The following is a 23261-nucleotide window of genomic DNA, read 5'->3' on the forward strand; positions in this document are numbered from 1 at the left end:
TATCTCAGAGGGTTGTGATAAGGGTGATTGAGTTGATACAGGTCCACACTTCCTTCTCTGAAATCCTTGGGACCAGATGTGCTTCAAAATCTTTTAGATTTTAAAAGGTAACACAGATTCAAACCACACGGAGAGTGGGGAGGAGGTCGTGATGGCGGCCCCGGAGCTGGAAGTGCAGCCCCTGCCCGTGGTCTCTGGCAGAGGATGTGGTGAAGAAGAAACCTCGGGCCACTGCTGAGGTGAGCAGCAGGAAATGCCAGCAAACCCTGGCAGAACTGGAGAGCGTCCTCAGCCACCTGGAGTGCCCGGACACTTGTACCACGAGTGCTGATCCTCCTTGGGGGCAATGCCCTCAGTCCCGAGGAGTTCTGCGAACTTGACTTGTCCCGCTTGGTCCCCAACAGCGTGGACCCGAGCCTGATCACAGCAGCTTGTTTGTGCCGCCTCTTCTGAGCCATTTTCATGGCTGATGCCTTCAGCGAGCTGCAGGTTCCTCCACTCATGGGCACCATCGTCATGGCACAGGGTCACCGCGACTGTGGAGAAGACTGGTTTTGACCCAAGCTCAACTACAGGGTGCCCAGCCTGGGCCACAGATTGGCTGTGACCCTATCCCGTGGCCGACCCGCCATCCCAGCTACAGCCTGGGAGGATTACATTTGGTTCCAGGCACCAGTGACACTGAAGGGCTTCCACGAGTGAATGGGAATGCTCATCGTGAACACAGTGGCTAAATTATCTTTCCCCCTGTGGCACCAAGTCACCCATCTCTTGCTTGGAGCTAGTTAATTCCTGGTGAGAGGAAGGTTCTCTCCTCCTGGCTGCCTGCCTCGGTTATAGACTTCCCGGGGGGCTGATGGTATGGCTAGGGCTGTAATAATCATCACTGAACAAGCATCTCTTTGAATCAAAGGCTGATTTTCCCAGAGGGTGCTGGGTCAGGTGTTTCTTTTGGGGGTTGGAAAGCAAACATGGGCCCATAGACAGACACCCCTATGGAGGTGATCCTTTCCTGCTTTTTGCTGTGGCCTTTCAGAATTTTTACTAGGGACATAATGTGGATGTGACTTGTGAACTTAAATATAAAATGAATGGATTAATGTTCAAAAAAAAAATAACACAGTGTATAACCCACTGAACACAATACCCCCAGTGAGGTCTAAGGTAGAGCCTAGTAATTAAGGAGACTACTATTTCTCCAGTGAAACAAATAGTTACACTAAGTGGGAGAAATGAAAACTAGTCATTTCAGGTCATGTTTTGCCACCCAGTGCATTTACATATACGACCCTTCTCCCCCCACCGCACACAACTTTAGGCTTTCTGAGCTTTTAGGTTTTGGAATTGGATTAGGGTTTGTGGATCCCTACATAGCCATTTGTAAGCACCATATTAATGTTAGTTATATGCAGAACTGAGTTCTTTCTATACTCTGTGACCTTTGGCTTGTCACTATAAGAATAGTTAAATCATTGTGGTTTAAAGTGAATATGGTGGGGGTCACGTAATGACATGTATTTTTCACATATTACTATTTCATTTGGGTTTCAGGTGTACCCCTTTTTCCAATTGTAAAAGAATAAGAAAGATGGAGGACGAGACAGAGCAGAAACATGCCATGTTCTTCTTTTTTTTTTTTAATTTTTATTGGAGTATAGTTGCTTTACAATGTTGTGTTAGTTTCTGCTGTACAGCAAAGTGAATCAGCTATATGTATACATATATCCCCTCTTTTTTAGGTTTCCTTCCTGTATAGGTCACCACAGAGCACTGAGTAGAGTTCCCTGTGCTATACAGTAGGTTCTCATTAGTTATCTGTCTTATACATAGTAGTGCATATATGCCAATCCTAATCTCCCAATTCATCCCACTCCCACCTTCCCGCCTTGGTATCCATAAGTTTGTTCTCTACACCTGTGTCTCCCTTTGTACCCATTTTTCTAGATTCCACATATAAGCGATATTATACGATATTTGTTTTTCTCTTTCTGACTTACTTCACTCTGTATGACAGTCTCTAGGTCTATCCACTTCTCTGCAAATGGCACTATTTCGTTCCTTTTTATTGCCAACTAATATTCCATTGTATATATGTACCACATCTTCTTTATCCATTCCTCTGTTGATGGACATTTAGGTTGCTTCCATGTCCTGGCTATTGTAAATAGTGCTGCAATGAACATTGGAGTGCCTATATATATATATATATATATATATATAGATAGATATAGATATATAAATTTATATATCTATATATATATATAGATATATAAATTTATATATCTTTTTTTAATAAATTTATCCATTTATCCATCTATTTTTGGCTGCATTGGGTCCTCGTTTCTGTGCACGGGCTTTCTCTAGTTGCGGCGAGCAGGGGCTACTCTTCGTCGCGGTGTGCGGGCTTCTCATTGTCGTGGCCTCTCCTGTTGCGGAGCACAGGCTCTAGGCGCGCAGGCTCAGTAGCTGTGGCTCACTGGCTTAGTTGCTCCGCGGCATGTGGGATCTTCCCGGACTAGGGCTCGAACCCGTGTCCCCTGCATTGGCAGGCAGATTCTTAACCACTGCGCCACCAGGGAAGCCCTGGAGTGCATGTATATTTTTGAATTATGGGTTTCTCCAGGTATATGCCCAGGAGTGGGATTGCTGGGTCATAGCCATGTTCTTCTTAACTGCCATCTTGTCTTGCCTACCAGTTGGCTCCTCACTGAACAATTTTTTTAAAGAACATCTCTTTCAAATATTTCAAATTTCTGAAATATTTTCTTTTGTTTGTGACTTCTGCTTTCATTTGCCTCTACTCTTAAGCACACATTAAGAACAGAAAGCCACCCTGTAAATCTTAATCTTTTGCTCTGGTTTGCTGCCAGTGAATCATTTCTAGAATATCTGATGTAGAAAAATCTTAAATTTTAAGTAACTTAAGTGTTCCTAAGATTTTAGTCTTCTTTTTCAAAGAAGGGAGCCTCCTGAGCTTAGGACTGTGGGGTTAGTTGTCTCATATGAACTCATGGTTAGTATTACAATTGGCCTGAAAGTCTAGCGGTCTGGTACGTCTTATTCTGTTAAAATCCATTGAAAAATCTCTTGACGCTTATAGTAGAAAATAAGTAGACGTCTAGATTTTCATCCTCTTTTCACTTAGTACATATATTTGCCAGTCAGAGCCTGACCAAAATGAGAATGTGGAATGTTTGAAAAAATAATGTATGCTTTTGAAAAGATAAGACAGATACTGTAAGCAGAAACTATGTACTCTATGAAGGGCAAATTTAAAATTTTAGAGGAAATGTTACTATCCTTGTGTCTGTAAGAAACAGACATATTGACAAAAGTAACTATATACATAGGTATTTAAGCACTTCAGGAGAATAATTTTTAGATTAATTTGCTGAAGTATATCTATTCTCTGAAGAACTACTAATTTCATTTTTACTCATTTATAAGTCAGTAGTTCATTAGTTCCTAAAAATAACTGATTCTCTATACAAGTGAAGCTGATATTGGGGTTTTTAGATTTTTCTTTTTCTCTAACGTTTATCAGTTATCTTTAGTCTGTCTATAAATATATTTGTGTGAGGATTTTGTTAACTGATTTCATTGCCTCCTTAAGACATACCAATGTGGCACATTAAAAGTAACTTGGAAAGTTAGATCTAAACGGGCAGAAATCACCTTGAAGTAAGCCTTGTTTCTTTGTATAAATTTATCTCTGTTGCTGCTTCACATCATAGTGAGGTGGGATATTAATTTGAAAGCTGATTTTATAGTTTGTGTTTGGTGATTCCTTCTAGTTCACTTTTCTCTTTTTTGTGGTTAATCTGTGAGGTGCATTAGGTCACTTGGTATGTTTTATTTTTAGTAGTCTCACAGTATTTTAAATCTTATATTTTACTCCTTTAACAAGTAGGAATCAAGGCCAGCAATCATTAAGGCTGAGGCTGTTCTGTTTCAAACTTGCTGCTCAAAAACCAAGGAGGTTAAGCAAGAAACCAAGATATCTTAGGTTCTTCTGCTTCTGTTTTCTATCTTAAGATTTAACACGGGGAGATTATTTTTTAGTTTTTAGTTTAATAAGTTTGTTTTTAACATGAGATATTTATAGCATGAGTGTATGCGTGTGTATGCACACATGCACGCAGTATGACATTGACTGCAGCAACGAAAAACAAAGTAACGTGGCTTGAACATAATAGACATTTATTTCTCTCACATGAAAACCTGAAAAGTGGTCCATGGCCTGTGTGGTTGGTGCATATTCATCAGGGACTCTATTTTGTTGCTCTGCCGTCTTCAACAGGTAGCTTTTATCTTATGGTCTAAGATGGCTGCTCCAGTTCTCACCATCATATCTTCTATGCAACAGAAAAGAGGGACGATATGCTCCCTTGACGGGCACAGCTTAGAACTTGCAGGCTTTGCTTCTGCCCACACCGTGCGCCGACCTTAGAAATATAACCTTAACCAGCAAGGGAGTTTGGCAAATCGTGTACCGAGCTAAAATATATTACTTTGAGACTTCCCTGGTGGCGCAGTGGTTAAAAATCTGCCTGCTGGGCTTCCCTGGTGGCGCAGTGGTTGAGAATCTGCCTGCTAATGCAGGGGACACGGGTTCGAGCCCTGGTCTGGGAAGATCCCACATGCCGCGGAGCACCTGGGCCCGTGAGCCACAACTACTGAGTCTGCGCGTCTGGAGCCTGTGCTCCGCAACGAGAGGCCACGATAGTGAGAGGCCCGTGCACCGCGATGAAGAGTGGCCCCCGCTTGCCGCAACTGGAGAAAGCCCTCGCACAGAAACGAAGACCCAGCACAGCCAGCCAGCAATCAATCAATAAAAAAAATAAAATAAAAAGTAAATATAAAAATATAAAAAAATATCCGCCTGGCAATGCAGGGGACACGAGTTCGAGCCCTGGTCTGGGAAGATTCCACATGTCGCAGAGCAACTAAGCGCGTGCGCCACACCTACTGAGCCTGCGCTCTAGGGCCCGTGAGCCGCCAACAAGAGAAGCCAGTGCAGTGAGAAGCCCGAGCGCCGCAACGAAGAGTAGCCCCCAATCGCCGCAACCAGAGAAAGCCCAAGCGCAGCAACGAAGACCCAACGCAGCCAAAAATAAATAAATTTTAAAAATATATTACTTTGTAAAATGGGAAGAATAGGTACTGTAGAAAACTGACCATTGCTACTAAAGTGTGTAATATTAAGTGCAGTGTTTTGTTAACATTGGATACTCATCATTATCAATATTTACCAAAAGAAAAAAAAGACCCGGGTATTCCCTGGAGGTCTAGAGTGTTCTATCCCTGGTCAGGGAAGTAAGATCCCCCGCACAGCGAAGCCAAAAAAAAAAAAAAAAAAAAAAGACCCACCTCTGTTATACAGCCATTGGGATCTATAAATCGCCAGTCTTGGATATCCCTGAAAAATATTTCCTTACAAATCTTCACGTGTAGAGAAGGATCTCCTAATTCTTAATTTAGGAAAGACTTTGTAAGGACAAATTGTTATTTAAAAAAAAAAAAAGCATATGGTTTAAAAACTAAATTCAGTAAAGATTAGAAAGTAAAAGTGCTTCATCTAACTGGCTTTGAAATAAATACTTTTCGAGCTTTATTTTGTCAGTATACAAAATTGCACCTGCATCATGTTTTTGTATCTTCGACATCTTTCTGTATCAGCAATGTAGATCTACCTCGCTTAAAAAAATGTTATTTAGCATTTATTTGGGGATTTTTTTTAATTAAAATTTTAAATTAGAGTATAGTTGATTTACAGTGTTAGTTTCAGATGTATAGCAAAGTGATTCAGTTATACATATATATTCTTTTTCAGATTCTTTTCCATTATAGGTTTTTACAAGATATTGAATATAGTACCCTGTGTTATATATAGGTCCTTGTTGTTTATTTTATATACAGTAGTGTGTATCTGTTAATCTATTTGGGGAATTTTTAAACAATGCTGTTAATATAGCTGTCACGTACTTCATTTGTGATTACATTTTTTTGTTAGTTGATTAATTATGGATAGTTCCCTGATCAAAACAGGAGACTTATAAAGCCTCTTAGTTCGTTTTGTTCTTGCCTCAGAAATCTATAGCCTGGTCTTTCAGTGTTCCTGGATTTTCTCTGGGAATACATACGCTGTTAGAAGTAAGAGGGTGTAGGCATGAAAAGCAAACAAACAAAAATTGAGATGGTTTACAACTATAGTGTCCATTGTTAAATTCAGAATGAAACATTAAAAAATCTGTTTTCTAGTTCTGGATCATTTTTGCATAATTCGTGTTAATTAGAATATTAGAATTTAATGGATTAGCTTGTATGTCAGTAAAGTATTAGAAGAGTTGGTATTTTTCACGTTATTTTAATGCTGTAACATTAAGGATGTGTGAAGTCACTTGCACGTTTTTAAAAAATGTTCAGCGTGACATTCTTGGTGGAAGATGGCAGGATACTTGTGACGTGGTGCCCTCCTGGTGTTTGGCCCCTGTGCCCCTTTTACCATTGGCATGAGGATTAGCTCTACCACTGTTTTCAGTACTAGTCTTAAAACCAGCTCCCTTTCCATTCTTTCCCATCTTTACCGTGTTGCCTCTCAAATTCAAGACACCTTATCTATCAAGTATAGAATTTTTTTGAAATGGAAGCAGCGGTGCATGAAAAAGAAAGGGTGACTGGTAGAAATTGGTAAGAATTTGGAAAAGTACATAGAACAGTGGGTAGAAATGGGTATAATGGATTAGAGATCTTAGACTCAGGAGAATCAGGTCTTGGCTCTATCACTTTGTAGTTTTATTACAAGTTACTTAAGCTTTCTGAGCCTCAGTTTTCTCATCTATAAAATGGAGACAGAAATAGGACCTAGTTGATCTGGTTGGAGTTGGGATTAAATACTGCATGTGGTAAAATGCTTGGCAGTATTTTGTAAGTATTATACAACTCTGTTATACCCTTTATTTCTTCTCTTTATCCAATTCATTTGTGAGGCCATATTCACTGGAGCAGCTTTTCTCTCTATTCTGTTATCAAGCCTGCCCTGCCCCTGGAGTTGAAGTCAGGATTAGAAATCTGGGGGTTTGGCATATTTGTTCACTCAGCTAGGAACGCTGGAGAAGAATGATGGTTACCTTTTACGGGGGAAACAGCATTTAGATCAGTGCCAACTCCACATTCTCAGACTTTTGAACAGTTTGCCACTCTGGTATCTATTCCTTAAATGCTTTGCTGAGCCTCATTGAATGAAAGAAAAGAAAGTAAGAGAAAGGAAAATGTGACAGGCAAAAAAACTTCATAGCATTTGTAAACTTGGGTTTTTAGTTAAAATACTAGGATTCTCTAACATGATCCTCCTCTTCTGACTTAGTCTCATGTTTTCATATCCTGAAGCAACCTAAATCATGTCCCCCTTTTCCCTCCGCCTTTAGTTCTTCGCAGGTCACGAAGCCTGTCCTCCTCACGTTCCACCTCCTCTCAGGAGGAGACAGATGCCAACACCGTCACCGCGTCTCACACAGGGAGAGACCGGGCCTCAGGGAGATTGACTGCAGCAACATCAGTGCTCAGGCTGGAGACCAGATTCTACGGGGTTTCTGCCCCTCTGATAGTCTCTTAGGCATTTTGTCTTTCAGAGTACTTTTCCATTGTTTTGGAAAGCGCTCCTTCAGGACCAGAGTCTACGGTTTTATGGGCAGAGTTTAGTTTCAACAGAAAATCGTGAAAAATTACATTTTACGTTTAGTTATACTCCAAGTCAACTAGGATGTCCTGTTAGAAGCAGGGCTCCAAGCCTTTTTAAAGAACAGTTTATCTTTCTTTTAAACAAATGGAGGTATTACAAGGGACACAGATGGAAGGCAGGTTGCCACATCAAAATAAATTAATGCATAGTTTCCTTCTCTCAAATAACTCTCCTCTTAAAATGAGGGGTGGGAGAATGGATTAAAATGACGAAACTTTAGATTGCTATGTTTAGTCACTTTACAATCAAGAAGCACAATGACTAGCCAACATTCTAATATTTGTTTAAAAGTCGATGGCTTTAAAAGCCCTGGAGGTAGAATATTTAATCACTTGCATGCTAGCTCCTAAGAATTAATAATTAAGCCATTCCGCATGAAATGGACTTGGAGATGGACTACTTTGGAAAGTCTATCAAGTAGACTTCCTTTCAGTCTGATGGAAACTCTGGATAGTTACAACCTGATTTGTTTCCTTTTATTCCTTATACCCAGAACTAGACTTTGAGGAGGAGGGTAGGACAGACACCATGGGAGGTCACTTCAGGTAGGGGCTGGAAGGGTGTGAGCAGAACACCACGCCCATACCTGTGGTGTTGGCTGGGAACTCCAAGTGGTGAACAAATAGCAACTTTTGATAGTTTCCCTCCAACCAGCTCAGGCTTTCAGTCTCAGTTCCTGCCTTGGAACTCATGACACTTGAGGGGGAAGAAGTCATCACATAAAATGCTGCATAAGATTTCCAGAGCAGCATGACTGTGAAAAAATAACTGGCATTCTAAAAGCTGGCATAGTCTCCTGTAGCAACATGGGTGAATGTAGCTATTAATTTATTGGTCATTTTTGGTTTTATTGGGTTTCCCATTGACTGAAAGCTATAAAAGTTAGGTTTTCCTTCAGTTTAAGAAAACATTCTTTAATAGTAGAGAAACTTTGGAGTAAAATGATTTTTCCTTAGCAATTTATGATACTCACTGATGAAAGGCAGGTGTATTTCTTTAGTAAAAATCCTACCACATATATTGAAATGAGTAGAAAACACACAGTGAGCATGGTGACAAGCCAGCATTTTAATATTTGTTTTAAAAGTAGACTGCTTTAAAAGCCCTGGAGGTAGAATATTTAGTCATTTGCACGCCCTGAAATGTTCCAGTCCTGGGGTCTTGAACAGGCCCTGGGTGCTGCAATATAGGAGTCCTTTTGTTTTTCATAACCTGCTCTGTAGCAGAAGTAGGCAGACCAGTACATTTCACTGGCCTGGGCTTTTGAGGTCTTTAGATTCACAACTGCCATCCCAGTACCCTAAGCCTCAGAAGATTTCATTTTCATACCTCCCTAAGCTAATATCTAATAAACTTCTTGTATAAAATGATGTATATCAGGTATTACTGCAGCTATTGACACAGGGTCTGTACTCATGGGGCTTTGTTGATTAGGCAAGACTGAGCTGTCTTTCATTATTTAGTGGGTGTTTTAATATAGGTCACGTGAAGGTTGTCAAGCAAAGCAAGAAGGCTTTGTACAGAAACTAAGTTGAGATTTTGATAGATACGGATTATCTCCCCCGACCCCCAAACAGTTTTCTCTTTGGAAGTAGCTCCCATTATTTCAGGATCTCTAGAAGTATGAATGGGATTAGTGCCTTTTCTCAGGGAAGACTGTCATTTTACTGATGTTTTCCAGCAAGAAACAGTCTGTTAGTGATGGATACACTGATAAGAATGGAGAACAAGTGAGAAACTGGAGATCTTTGTGCAGTTGGGGGCTGATTTTATTTATGGGGACATTTAGCCCATTTGTTTTTAAAAATCAAATTAACTGTACAAATTGTTCCCATCTTCTAGGGAATGCAGAGTAGTCGACAGCTAGGTGCAGTGTTGATTCAGGAATTGATATTGGCCTGGAACCACTATAAAGTGGTTGCTTCCAGGTTTCCTCTCCATCATTATGTTAGTTACAGTATTATTTCAAGCATCCTCAGAAAGATGGCACATCCCTAGAAAACAATTTTTAGGGACGAAGCAGTGGTCAGAGGTGTTTAGTACTAGAATATAGGACTCATAATTCCCTGAAGTGCTTTTTCCTCCATATCCCTCTGCCTTCCTCCCCTGTGGGCTCCCTCAACGAGGCTGCATTCCTGTTTCTAAGAGATCATCAGTACGAGTAGTATTATACTAAGTTCAGCATCAGTTGAACTTCAATAAGAGGAAGGCAGTAATCAGAAATATATTTTACAGTCATCTTTGCTTAGTTATCATGAAAAATATGGGCATCCCAGCGGCCTTTTATCTCTATTCAGAGGTGGCCAAGAAACCCAGGTCCAATGAGTCCAGCCTACAGGAGAGCAGGAGGGAATGAGTAATCATGTTTGATGTGCAGAGCTGGTTGTACCGGGCATTACCACTCAGAGAGAAAGCATCCAAACCATAATTTTAAAATGTTAGATGTTAGAGGAGGAGAGGTGAAGAATCATTAGGTTGGAATTAGATATTCCACACTGGCATTTGTTCAGACACTAGACGAACAGATCGCTGCATCCAGATTGATTAGCTCTCTCCGCCTCTACTGCCCCTCCCATAAGAATTTGTTTTCTTGTAGTGTATAGGATTGGTCCTTCTTTCATTTCTTTTGGCTTAGTACCTGTCGTTCTATCATCTTTGACCTCTGTAATGATGCCTGGGTGGTGGGGAAGAGTACCAAGTGATTCTTAGGCCTCAAATTCCTGACCATCAATGAGATGTTTGTAGTATTTTCTTTTAAGGATCGTATACCGGGACAACTTGCTTCAGCATCAAACCATTTCTTTCTTTCTTTTTTTTTTTTTTAATATTTTTATTGGAGTATAATTGCTTTACAGTGTTGTGTTAGTTTCTGTTGTACAACAAAGTGAATCAGCTATAAGTATACGTATATCCCCATATTTCCTCCCTCTTGAGCCTCCGTCCCACCCTCCCCATCCCACCCCTCTAGGTGGTCACAAAGCACCGAGCTGATCTCCCTGTGCTATGCGGCTGCTTCCCACTAGCTATCTATTTTACATCTGTCAAGCCATTTCTTATCAGAGACTTGGGGGAGCTGATTCCTGACATTTGTTTATGTCATCTGAGGTATACTTATGCTATTTGTCTAAAAACTATTCTTTTTTATTTATTTATTTATTTATTTATTTATTTATTTACTTATGGCTGTGTTGGGTCTTCGTTTCTGTGCGAGGGCTTTCTCCAGTTGCGGCAAGTGGGGACCACTCTTCATCGCGGTGCGCGGGCCTCTCACCATCGCGGCCTCTCTTGTTGCGGAGCACAGGCTCCAGACGCGCAGGCTCAGTAATTGTGGCTCACGGGCCTAGTTGCTCCGTGGCATGTGGGATCTTCCCGGACCAGGGCTCGAACCCGTGTCCCCTGCCTTGGCAGGCAGATTCTCAACCGCTGTGCCACCAGGGAAGCCCTAAAAACTATTCTTAATAGTTTCTGTTAGCTAGTCAAAACTTCAAAACCTTTTCCTTTCTAAAATATCAATATCTACGAACTTCAGAGCAAATTGTGAATACTGTTCTTACCGAGTATCTCATACTGCTTTGAAGTATGGCTCCCTGGCACAGAAAGTCTTCTTTCCCATACCCTGTAAATTCCTCAGAAAGACATACCAAACTTTATCCATCTTTGTGACCTCTGTAGCAGTACTTCTCAGTGTGTGTTCTGTGGGCTGCCTGTATCAGTATCATTTGGGACTCTATTTAAAAACGCACATTCCAGAGGCCCAGCCTTAATTAATCAGAATATCCAGGAATGGAGACCAAGGATCTTCATTTTACATAATCGTCATGTCCTCCCTGTGAACCTTATGCTCATTAAAGTTTGGGCAGTCATTCCTGTAGAACCTTTTTAGTATGTTCTGTGGACCAGGCAACTAGTTGGAAATGCAGAATCTCAGGCCCTACCGTAGGTCAACTGAATCAGAATCTACATTTTAATAAATTCCTATGAGATAATAGGCACACTCAAGTTGGAGCACACTGCTTTACAACTCCTTACAAGTAGTAAGCTCTCAGTAATTAATCATTGCCTATTGGTTCGTCGATCTGCTTCTCAGATATTCTCCTTTTCTAAAACAAAACAGCCACAACTTTCAGCTTTTCAGAAATTTTAGGGAGTGTCTCAGAATTATTCTATTATTTTCAATAAAGAATTATAGTGAGAGTTCACTGTGTCACCAGTTTAAGCACAGACTTAGTGATCTCCTCCTAAATAAATGCAGAAGTACCTCATAAAGTATAATCACAGATCTGTTTCTCATATGAAAGGGTCTAATTCTCTGCGTGTGTGAGATTCACTTTGGGCCTGGCTCAAAGGCCTCTGCTCCCAGATCAAGTGAAGTCTTCCCAACAGCCCCCAAGGCCCTTGGCAGTGAGGAGCTTTCAAGGCCACAACCTCATCTCAGTGGGAGTAAGCATAATTGAATATTGCTTTGTATGTTCTTTTAAAACTAGAAAACCTTTCTGTGGATGTAGTAACTTGTTACATCAGTGTTTCCCAAATGTGTCTGAACAGGAAAATCATCTGTGTTGCTTCTTAAAAGTTCAGACACCTAAGCCTCATTCCAGATCAACTGAATCAATTTCTGGGGGAGAATCCTAGCAACCTATTTTTTAAGACACCCTGGGCATCTTTGTAATCAGGCATATCTGAGAAACACTGAATTATCTGATCTTTCCCTCAGCAGATTACCTTTCTGATTATATTTTTTGTTGTCCCTTATGTTTTCTTGAACATATATTGCCCCAAGAGCAGTAAAGAAGGCAGCTTGGGATTGCCAGTTTAGAACTGAAATATGTATAACTAAGTACTGCATAATACTGTTTTTCAAGGACTTAAAAATTAATGTTATTTCATACTACTTATGTTCCTTTGAAAATGTTATAAAAATGGCAAGTGTTTTGAAGATCTAAGATGGTGAAATGACGAAGCACCATAAAATACTTGAGGGGTAGATGTGTGTGCATGGGGCTTGCGTAAACATGTGATTTGTCATCTCTTATGTCAGAGCTCCTTTGCTTTTAACTCTTGAATGTGCTTTAACCTCAGATAAACTTTTGTTATTATTACTATATTATTTAGAGAAATGACTTATGCTTTCTTTTTCTTGTAATTAAATAGTTCATGTGCTATCCTTTCTGAACTTTGCAGAAGAAAGCTAGTTCTTTCCTCTTGGAAAGGCACAAATTGTGTTGACCTCTAATTTAGGATTAGAGTAATTCTGGGCCTTGAGCATTAAAACAAAAATAAATTATCAAATACTTAATGGTACTCTCTTAGAAGTCACTGAATTTATTGGTTTGTGTAAATCCACTATTAGATAATGTTACTTAATTTGGGATCTCAAATTCTTATACTTTATAAACCACTTCACGGGTTTAAATTATTAATTGTTTTTGATGGATAGATAGAAAGGGAGTCGTCTTCTCTTACAATTAGGATCCTGACCATTTCTGTGAAATAATTTAAATACTATCCAGTTGTGGTTTTCCCCAAGTGAGTGTGTCATCTGTAAATGTCAGATCCAGAAGGAAACTTTGATCCCTAACCTTAGGAAATTTAGATCCCTAATTCAAGACTATAGTGATAGGTGAATAAGGTAAGGTGCCTGCTCTCAAGAAATTTATAGTTTAATTGGAAAGGACTTAACTAAAGCCTGTGAAACAAATAGAGACAGAATAAGACATATGACCTTGTTACAAACAGTGCAACAGGAGTTCAGCGAAGAAGGAAGGAAATAATGAAGCAGGCACGGAATGCTACTGCTTTGGAGAAGGAAGGAGACTTACTTGATTGATTTGGGCTTCTAAGTCCAGAAGTGAGCCTTCTACCCAAGTAAAGAATAATTGTAAAAGAAGAAGAGGCTTTTAGTCAGGAGCAAGCAGGGTATGATGGATGTTAAGACTGACTTAGTAGAGCCCAGGGAAGAAATGTTGCAGAAAAGGAAGGAATCATAATTATGAATATTTGAAGGCCAGAGGCTTGGGAAGTTTGTTTTCATGTAGTTGGAAGAAACTGATGCATGTTATTAGCAGTGCTGATTGTGAGGTTAGAAAAACAGTAATTTTGTTTGTGTCTTTATTCATTTCCAAAACCAAATGTGTGTGCATGTGTATGTGTATCTGATATTCTGTTTTTAACATCTTTGAGCCATAAGATGGCATTGCAAATAAAATTTAAAATTTCTGATAGTTTTAAATTTTATTATGTTCTGATGAATGGGACACTGTAGCACAGATTAAGACGTTTGGAGAAAAAAAAAAATGGTGCTTGTGCCAGCCTTACAGGGTCATCTGAGAGTTACGAACCAATTGTCTAAGCACTGCTTACGCTTGGGTAGTGTCAAAGGGGTGAGGTTCCCTGGTTTCCTAGTACCTGGGACACATTTCACTTAGCAAAAAAGTGTATTGCATGTGATATGTAGTGTTAACTACACTAAAAAGGTTTTAAGTCATTGGCATATTGTAGCTCAATGTTTTTTAGTTTTCTGATGATGTTTTATATTCTGTTGTATAGAATGTATACATTAGGAGTGTCTTTCACGAGGTTCCAAATAAGTTATCCTTTAATGGCTGAGATGTGGCCATTTGGAAGAATGAGTGAGAAGTTTTGGCACCACAGGACAGCACAATCTGGAAAGTTGCTCGTACCTTTATTTGGTCTTATTAGATAGAACACATACTCTGGCACGGTGAAAACGGTTTTGGCTGCGCGTATTTCAGCCTGTGTCCTGCCCAGAGCCCGGCTGGCACACCAGGTTCCAGGGAGATCACTGACAGGTCAAGTCATGTCCACTAGGAAAGATCCTTCACATGCCCCCAGGTTCTGACAATTTTGAGAATTCGTCCTCAATTGGAGAAGAACAGTTTTGGAACCTGCCTGAGCTGTTTGAAATTCACAAAATGGAAAATAGAGAGCTGGTTTCTGGAAAGAGTACTGTTTCGTGTTCTTTACAAATATGTCATATTATAAATGCATATTTTCATTCACATGTTAAACCTTGAAAAGGAACTCTAAGAAGTTCCTGAAAGCGAGTGGAGGTAGTGCAAGCAACAGCATTTCACTCTGGAGATTCAGTATTAATAATGGAATATTTGTGTCTTAAGTGGTGTGTGCAGTTTGTTCAGTGGTCATGTTTTTTCCTTAATAGCTATTGTTGAAAACCTGTTTTATGGGTAATTTTTCAAAGTATCTTTGTCTAAATGAAGTCCTAAGTTTTGGACTTGAATAATTTCATTCTTTAGTGTTCATTTTGCCCCGCCAGCAAAAAGTATTACCTGATAGCAGTTGAAGGGTTATATTTACTTATTTAACAAAAACTTATAGAATGCTTACTATGTGCCAGGTGCTTTTCTATATGCTTTACAGATATTCACGTATTTAGTCTTCTTCGCAACCCTATGGAATAGGTTTTATTCTATCCCCCATTTTACCAGTGAGGAAACTGAGGCTCCAATTAGTTACTATGTTGTCCAAGACCATTTAGCTAATAGGTGTGTCAGCTGGGGTTCAAGTTCAGGCAGTCTGCCTGCAGAGTTTGTGGGCTTAAACCGTGTGCTCTACTAAGTCACTCTTTCTCAGGAGGGAAAAAACCAATTCAGATAGATTCAGTCATGACTGTTTTGCTGTCAGTTCATCAGATTCTTTGATCTGTCAGTAACTCTGGAGCCCATTTACCTTGTTTTGTGCTAACAATTCTGCTGAATTCTTTAAATTTGTGGCTTGAGATGACATTCTCCTGTACTACTGTAAATAAAAACACACAATTTAAAAAATATACTTGTAAAAACAATAAAATGTATATTCCAAGGGCTTGATTGAGAGGTTCTCAATGGCAAGAACTAGGTCTTCTTGACTGATGTCCTTTGACCCCAGTATGCTTTCACCAAAAGCCTTTCTTTTCCTTTCACTATACCTTTGGAGTTGGGATGGAACCTGGAGATGAACTATACCACACCTTCCTTTTATAAATAAGCAAACTGAGGCTCAGAGAGTTCATGCCCAAGCCCTCAACAGCTAGTTCTGAAGCAGAAATGTGACTTAAATTACTTGGCTCAGTTTAGTGGTCTTTTCCTTCCATTATAGAAATTGAAAAGTTACAGTGCTGTGAGAACCCAGATAAAATATCTAATAAACTTTGAAACATTTTAGATCCATTTGGAAAGCATATATTATACTTTTATTAATCTCAGTTATTTCTCAACCTCAAACCTCATCGTTTCTCTTCTGACATTTGTTATATCTTTCAGTACTTGTAGCCAACACATACAGTCCTGCTTGTAAGTCATGCCAAGTGTTCTGAGACCGGCATCCCTTTACATAATTACACATACACATAAGTAATATATAAGCTTAATATTGACTTGATTGAAATGACTGCACAAATGGGAAATAGATATGATTATAGGTGGTTATCAAATCAGACAAATATGTATCACTAGAGAGGTAGTTCCTGTAGTAGGCTGGGAGATTATAAGTCATAGCCTAAGTATATTGAATGTATTCTGGAATTGAAAATTCCTACCATTGGAAAAGCTAGGAGGTGATCCAAACTTGAACATTGAAGTTTGCTCTTTTACTGGAAGAACACATTATAAGCTCTGGGCTTTGCAATAAACTAACTAGTTTATAAATTAGAGGAGGTAGCCAACCTAAAATAGATTGTATTTTAAAAATTTGTATTTCAGGCATGTGGCATTTTAAATGCAAACAAATATTGGCCAAAATTCTCGTGTAGAAATAGGTTTAGAAAAGTGGGTGGTTCTTAGTAAGTTCACCTAAAGCCCTGTTAATACAAAATATAGCCTGCATATAATATATATATATTTGTGCTCTGTGGAAGTCTCTGTGACCCTCCCAAGTTTTTCACCTGGTAGTAGTTTAAAATATTTTAAATTTATGTATTTGCTATTTTTATTTTCTATATCATGAGATGAATTTTAAATGAGGTATGGATACTAAAATAGAATATAACTAAGATATGTAGTACAATAAGAGGTAGTGATTGAACAAATCAGGAAAATTATAAATTGAGTAAAATACACTCTTTTTAAAAAAAGTCACATTTGTTTCATTCTAATGTCTTTTACAATACGGAATCTTATCAGTTAAAAATTTAATAGGAAAAAGACCAGTTTTCTTCTGACAGTACTTTAAAATAGAAATGCATATGAATCCATAACCATAGAGTTTCACTGGCTAGTTTTACCAACTGATGTTAAGTCTCTTGACTAATGTTTATATAATTATTTATGTCAAAGTTTTAAAAAATATACACTTAAATTTGTTTAAACTTACTTTTAGGTAATTGTAGGTTCACATACAGTTCTAAGAAGTAATACAGAGAGATCCTGTGTGCCCTTTGCCGGGTTGTCCCTAATGATAACATCTTACCAAACTATAGCACCATATCACAACCAAGAAATTGACAGTGATACAATCCACTCATTTTATTTAGATTTCCCCAGTTTTACATGTACGTGTTTTGTTCTGTGCAGTTTTATCCCACGTGTATGTTTGTGTATCCACCACCACGGTTAAGATACGGAATAGTCCCATCACCACACGGATCCCTGTAATTGCCTTTATAATATACACCTTCCTCCTCACCCCTCACTCCCTCTTTGTCTCTGACTTCCACAGACTCATCTGTTTTCCATCTCTAGAATTTTGTCATTTCAGGAATGTTAAATGAATGGGATTTGTGTAGTATATAACCTTTAGGAATTGCTGGGTTGTTTTTTGTGTGTGTGTGTGTGTTTTTTTTTTTTTTACTAAACATAATTCCCTTGAGTTTCATCCAACTTATTTGTGTTAACAGTTTTTTATTGCTGAGTGGTATTCCATGGATATTGGTATACCACAGTTTGTTTAACCGTTCCCCCATTGAACGACATCTGGCTTATTTCCAGTTCTTGGCTATTATGAATAAAGCATCTATGAATGCTTGTGTACAGGTTTTTTTGTGTGAATATAAGTTTTTCTCTGGGATAATTGCCCAAGAATGCAATTACTAGGTTATATGGTAATTGCACCTTTAGTTGGGAAAGAACTTGCCAAACGATAATATTTTCTAAAGTGGTTGTACCTTTTTACATTCCCACCAGCAGTGTGAGTGAGAGATTTGGTTTCCCCACATCCTCACCAGCACAGTATTGTCATTATTTTTATGTCATATGAGATGATACAGTCTGATAGGAATATTAATCAAATGGATAATTTAATGAATTATGGACATTAATCAATGTATAAGGTAGCTAAAATATTATCTCCAATAAAAAGTAGTAATTAAATAGATCAGATGTTATGAAATTGAATAAAATGTACTTCTAATATACTTTGAATATTAATACTTAATCAAGAAGTTAGCTGCTACTTTTAATTTTACCATTAAAGTAAGTAGGAAGAAGGCAGGTGTTACTATGTCCAAGTTTAAAGATTTTAGAGACCGATGATTTGCCTAATACCACTTCACAATTTGTTAACATTCTTTTTCCTTATTAGTTTTCCTTTTCCTTACTACTTTTCTTTGATAGGAATGCTTGAACCTATCAGACTTGATATTTTTTTAAATCTCAGAAATAGAATGAAAAGAGAACTTCCTGATGTGATGAAAGTTAAACAAGAAAGAAAGGAAGGAGAAAAGGCGTCTAGGAGGATGCATTAATAGCAGGAGACTGGGCTGCTGGTCAGAATGGGGTGTACTCATGGCCTTCTAAAGAGGACAAAGAGAGTAGTGAAGGGACTTTGAGCCACACTATTGGGGTTCATAATTTGGACAGTACTTCTAGTTTAACTTGTTAGTTCTTTTTGCTCTGTAAACATATTTTTATTTTCTCTCTTGTCCACTTTAAGCCCGTGTGTAACAGTTGTGTGATAGTACTGTCAGTTGCAGCCTCTCTTAGAGTTGCCTTTGGAGCATGAAAATACATTTCCTTTTTGATTGTTGTAAGCCACCTTAATTAATATAGGTAACATTTTCTGAGCCCTTACTGTGAACCAGGCACTGAACTCTAAGTAGTTTACATCTGTTAGCTTATTTAATCATTGTGACAACTCTGTGTAAAGAATTACCCCCAAATTTAGCAGCTTAAAGAATGAACATTTATTATTTCAGTTTCTAAGGGTCAGGAATTTAGGATGCTTAGCTAGGTGCATCTGGTTCAGGATCTCTCATGAGAGTGGACTGGAAACATTTTTTTTTCCCTGGGCTGTACAGTAGGTCCTTGTCAGTTATCTATTTTAAATATACTAGTGTGTACATGTCCCAAACTCCCAATCTACTCCCCACCACCACCACCCTTTCCCCCTGGTAACCATAAGTTCATTCTCTAAGTCTGTGAGTTTGTTTTGTAAGTTCATTTGTATCATTTTTTTTTTAGGTTCTGCATAGAAGCGATATCATATGATATTTGTCTTTCTCTGACTTACTTCGCTTAGTGTGATAATCTCCAGGTCCATCCATGTTGCTGCAAATGGCATTATTTCATTCTTTTTAATGGCTGAGTAATATTCCATTGTATATATATATACCACATCTTCTTTATCCATTCATCAGTCGGTGGACATCTAGGTTGCCTCCGTGTCTTGGTGATCATAAACAGCGAACAGTGAACATCGGGGTGCATGTATCCTTTTGAACCATGGTTTTCTATGGATATATACTGTGGAGTGGGATTGCTGGATCATATGGTAGCTCTTTTTTTAGTTTTTTAAGGAACCTCCATACTGTTTCCATAGTGGTTGTACCAATTTACGTTCCCACCAACAGTGTAGGAGGGTTCCCTTTTCTCCACATCTCCTGCATTTATTGTTTGTAGACTTTTTGACGATGGCCATTCTGACTGGTATGAGGTGATATCTCATTGTAGTTTTGATTTGCATTTCTCTAATACTTAGCGATGTTGAGCATCTTTTCACGTGCCTCCTGGCCATCTGTATGTCTTCTTTGGAGAAATGTCTGTTTAGGCCTTCTGCCCATTTTTTGATTGGGTTGTTTTTTTGTTTGTTTGTTTTTTGATATTGAGCTGCATGAGCTGTTTGCAAATTTTGCATATTAATCCCTTGTCAGTCCCATCCTTTGCAAATATTTTCTCCCATTCTGTGGATTGTCTTTTCATTTTGTTTATGGTTTCCTTTGCTGTGCAAAAGCTTTTGAGTTTAATTAGGTCCCATCTGTTTATTTTTGTCTTTATTTCCATTACCCTAGGAGACAGATCAAAAAAGATTTTGTTGTGATTTATGTCAAAGAGTGTTCTCCCTGTGTTTTCTTCTGAGAGTTTTATAGGATCTGGTCTTACATTTAGGTCTTTAATCCATTTTGAGTTTATTTTTGTGTATGCTGTTAAAGAATGTTCTAATTTCATTCTTTTACATGTAGCTGTCCAGTTTTCCCAGCACCATTTATTGAAGAGACTGTCTTTTCTCCATTGTATAGTCTTGCCTCCTTTGTTGTAGATTAACTGACCCTATGTGCATAGGTTTATTTCTGGGCTTTCTATCCTGTTCCACTGATCTATATGACAGTTTTTGTGCCAGTACCATACTTTTTGATGAATGTAGCTTTGTAGTACAGTCTGAGGTCAGGGAGCCTGATTCCTCCAGCTCCGTTTTTCTTTCTCAAGATTGCTTTGCCTAATCGGGGTCTTCTATATCTCCATTACAAATTTTAAGATTTTTTTTGTTCTAGTTCTGTTAAAAAAAATATGCCATTAGTAATTTGATAGGGATTGCATTTACTTTGTAGATTGCCTTGGGTAGTATAGTCATTTTGACAATATTGATTCTTCGAATCCAAGAACATGGTATATCTTTCCATCTGTTTGTGTCATCTTCTATTTCTTTCATCAGCATCTTATAGTTTTCAGTGTACAGGTCTTTTGCCTCCTTAGGTAAATTTATTCCTAGGTATTTTATTCTTTTTGATGTGCTGGTAAAGGGAATTGTTTCTTTAATTTCTCTTTCTGAACTTTCACTGTTAGTGTATAAAAATGCAGTAGATTTCTGTGTATTAATTTTGTATCCTGCAACTTTACCAAATTCATTGATGAGCTCTAGTAGTTTTCTGGTAGCATCTTTAGAATTTTCTATGTATAGTATCATGTCATCTGCAAACAATGACAGTTTTACTTCTTCTTTTCCAATTTGGGTTCCTTTTATTTCTTTTTCTTTTCTGACTGCCATGGCTAGGACTTCCATAACTATGTTGAATAAAAGTGGCAAGAGTGGACATCCTTATCTTGTTCCTGATCTTAGAGGAAATACTTTCAGCTTTTCACCATTGAGCATGATGTTAGCTGTGGGTTTGTCATATATGGCCTTTATTATGTTGAGGTATGTTCCCTCTATGCCCACTTTCTGGAGAGTTTTTATCATAAATGGGTGTTGAATTTTGTCAAAAGCCTTTTCTGCATCTATTGAGATGATCATATGGTTTTTATTCTTCAATTTGTTGATGTGGTGTATCCCACTGATTGATTTGCAGACAATGAAAAATCCTTGCACCACTGGGATAAATCCTACTTGACTGTGGTGTATGCTTCTTTTAATGTACTGTTGGATTCGGTTTGCTAGTATTTTGTTGAGGATTTTTGGGTCTGTGTTCATCAGTGATGTTGGCCTGTAATTTTCTTTTTTTGTGGTATCTTTGTCTGGTTTTGGTATCAGGGTGATGGTGGCCTCATAGAATGAGTTTGGGAGTGTTCCTTCCTCTGCAAGTTTTTGGAAGAGTTCCAGAAGGATAGGTGTTAACTCTTTTCTAAATGTTTGATAGAATTCACCTGTGAAGCCATCTGGTCCTGGACTTTTGTTGGAAGTTTTTAAATCACAGTTTCAATTTTAGTATTTGTGATTGGTCTGTTCATATTCTGTAGTTCTTCCTGGTTCAGTCTTGGGAGATTGTACCTTTCTAAGAATTTGTCCATTTCTTCTAGGTAGTTCACTTTATTGGCATATAGTTGCTTGTAGTAGTCTCTTATAATCCTTTGTATTTCTGTGGTGTCTGGTGTCTGTTGTAACTTCTCCTTTTTCATTTCTCATTTTATTGATTTGAGCCCTCTTCCCAACCCAACCTTACACCTAGAGCAACAAGAGAAAGAAAAACAAACAAAACCCAAAGTTAGTGGAAGGAAAGAAATCATAAAAATCGGAGCAGAAATAAGTGAAACAGAAACAAAGAAAACAATAGAAAAGTTCAGTGAAACTAAAAGCTGGTTCTTTGAAAAGATAAACAAAATTGATAAACCTCAAGACATTTTTAGCTGGGGCTGCAGTCATCTGAAGACTTGGTTAGGGCTGGAAAATCTGCTTCCAAGACGACTTGCTTGTGTAGCTTTTGGTCCATCATCATGTAGCCCTCCTCACAGAGCTTCTTGGATATCCTCATGACATGGTACCTGGCTTCACCCATAGTGAATGATTCAAGAGAGTTTTCTACTGTAGAAGTCACAGTGCCTTTTTTCACCCAGTTGCTAGAAGTCACACACTGTCACTTCGGCCATATTCTGTTCATTAGAAGTGAGTCACTTCGACCATGTTCTGTTCATTAGAAGTGAGTCACTAAGTGAAGCCCGTGCTGAAGGGGAAAGGAACTAAGTTCTACGTTATGAATGGAGGAGTGTCAAAGATTTTGTGGACATAATTTAAAACTGCCACACCTGGGTTACCAGTATTGTCTCAGTTTTCCAGATGAGGAAACTTGTGAATGGAGAAGTTAAGTGACGGGTCCAAGGTGCATAGCTAGGTGGAGAAGTAGGGTTTAAATCTCAGCAGCCTGACTCCATGTGACTTTTTCTTTGTCTTTTTTTTTTTTTGGTTTCATTTTGTTTTTACTACATATGCTTTACTGCCTTGAGTACTTCATCTCTTGAGTACACATTAAAAAGTCACAGTGGCTTCACTTCTTCATACTCATCCACATCTGGGTATTTATGGGTTACCTGGTTCTTTCATGCCTCACTCCTAGTACTGTGACTTAATACTTAGATTCACTCATTTAGTTCATTCTGTAGATACTTAGCATCTACTGCTAAGTACTGGGATGCTCACCACTGTTGTATGGGGAAGAACTTTGATTTTGAAGGTGTACTGACCTAGCAGCAAAGAATTTCAAGGTGTATATTGGGTAGTTTCCCATGACTAAACATTGGGAAGCAAACATTTTTCCCATAGCCTTTTAGTTTTGCAGTGCTCACACCTTCTGTAGTTGTTAGAACTATGGTGCATTGTGGGTGGTTATTTAGAATGCATTGTGAGCTGAAGTTGACAGTGGGATCAAGTTCCTCAGATGGAGTTTGTCCACTACTGATATCAAAAGCAATAAATGCATTAGACCCCTGGGCAGTGTTAGGACCATAATCTTGCCCCTGCTAATTTTTTCCAGTACTTTAAGTGACTATGAAGAACCCTGTGCTATCTGGGATAGTTTTCCTCTGTAGTTTGGGAGAAGTAAAATGAAGTAAAAAAAATTTTTTTTCCCCAAGAGATCTGTTTT

At 38.5% G+C, this 23261-nt stretch overlaps 1 protein-coding gene and 1 pseudogene across 9 annotated transcripts in view; both read left to right on the forward strand.

Moving 5' to 3' along the window:
• The window catches only part of RBPMS (RNA binding protein, mRNA processing factor), a 188254-nt gene that overhangs the window by 44143 nt on the left and 120850 nt on the right, over positions 1 to 23261 (forward strand). The window lies entirely within an intron of this gene.
• Positions 153 to 1413, forward strand: LOC118888042 (annotated as a pseudogene).

This window comes from Balaenoptera musculus, chromosome 21 (assembly GCF_009873245.2).
Source record: "Balaenoptera musculus isolate JJ_BM4_2016_0621 chromosome 21, mBalMus1.pri.v3, whole genome shotgun sequence".
NCBI lineage: Eukaryota > Metazoa > Chordata > Mammalia > Artiodactyla > Balaenopteridae > Balaenoptera > Balaenoptera musculus.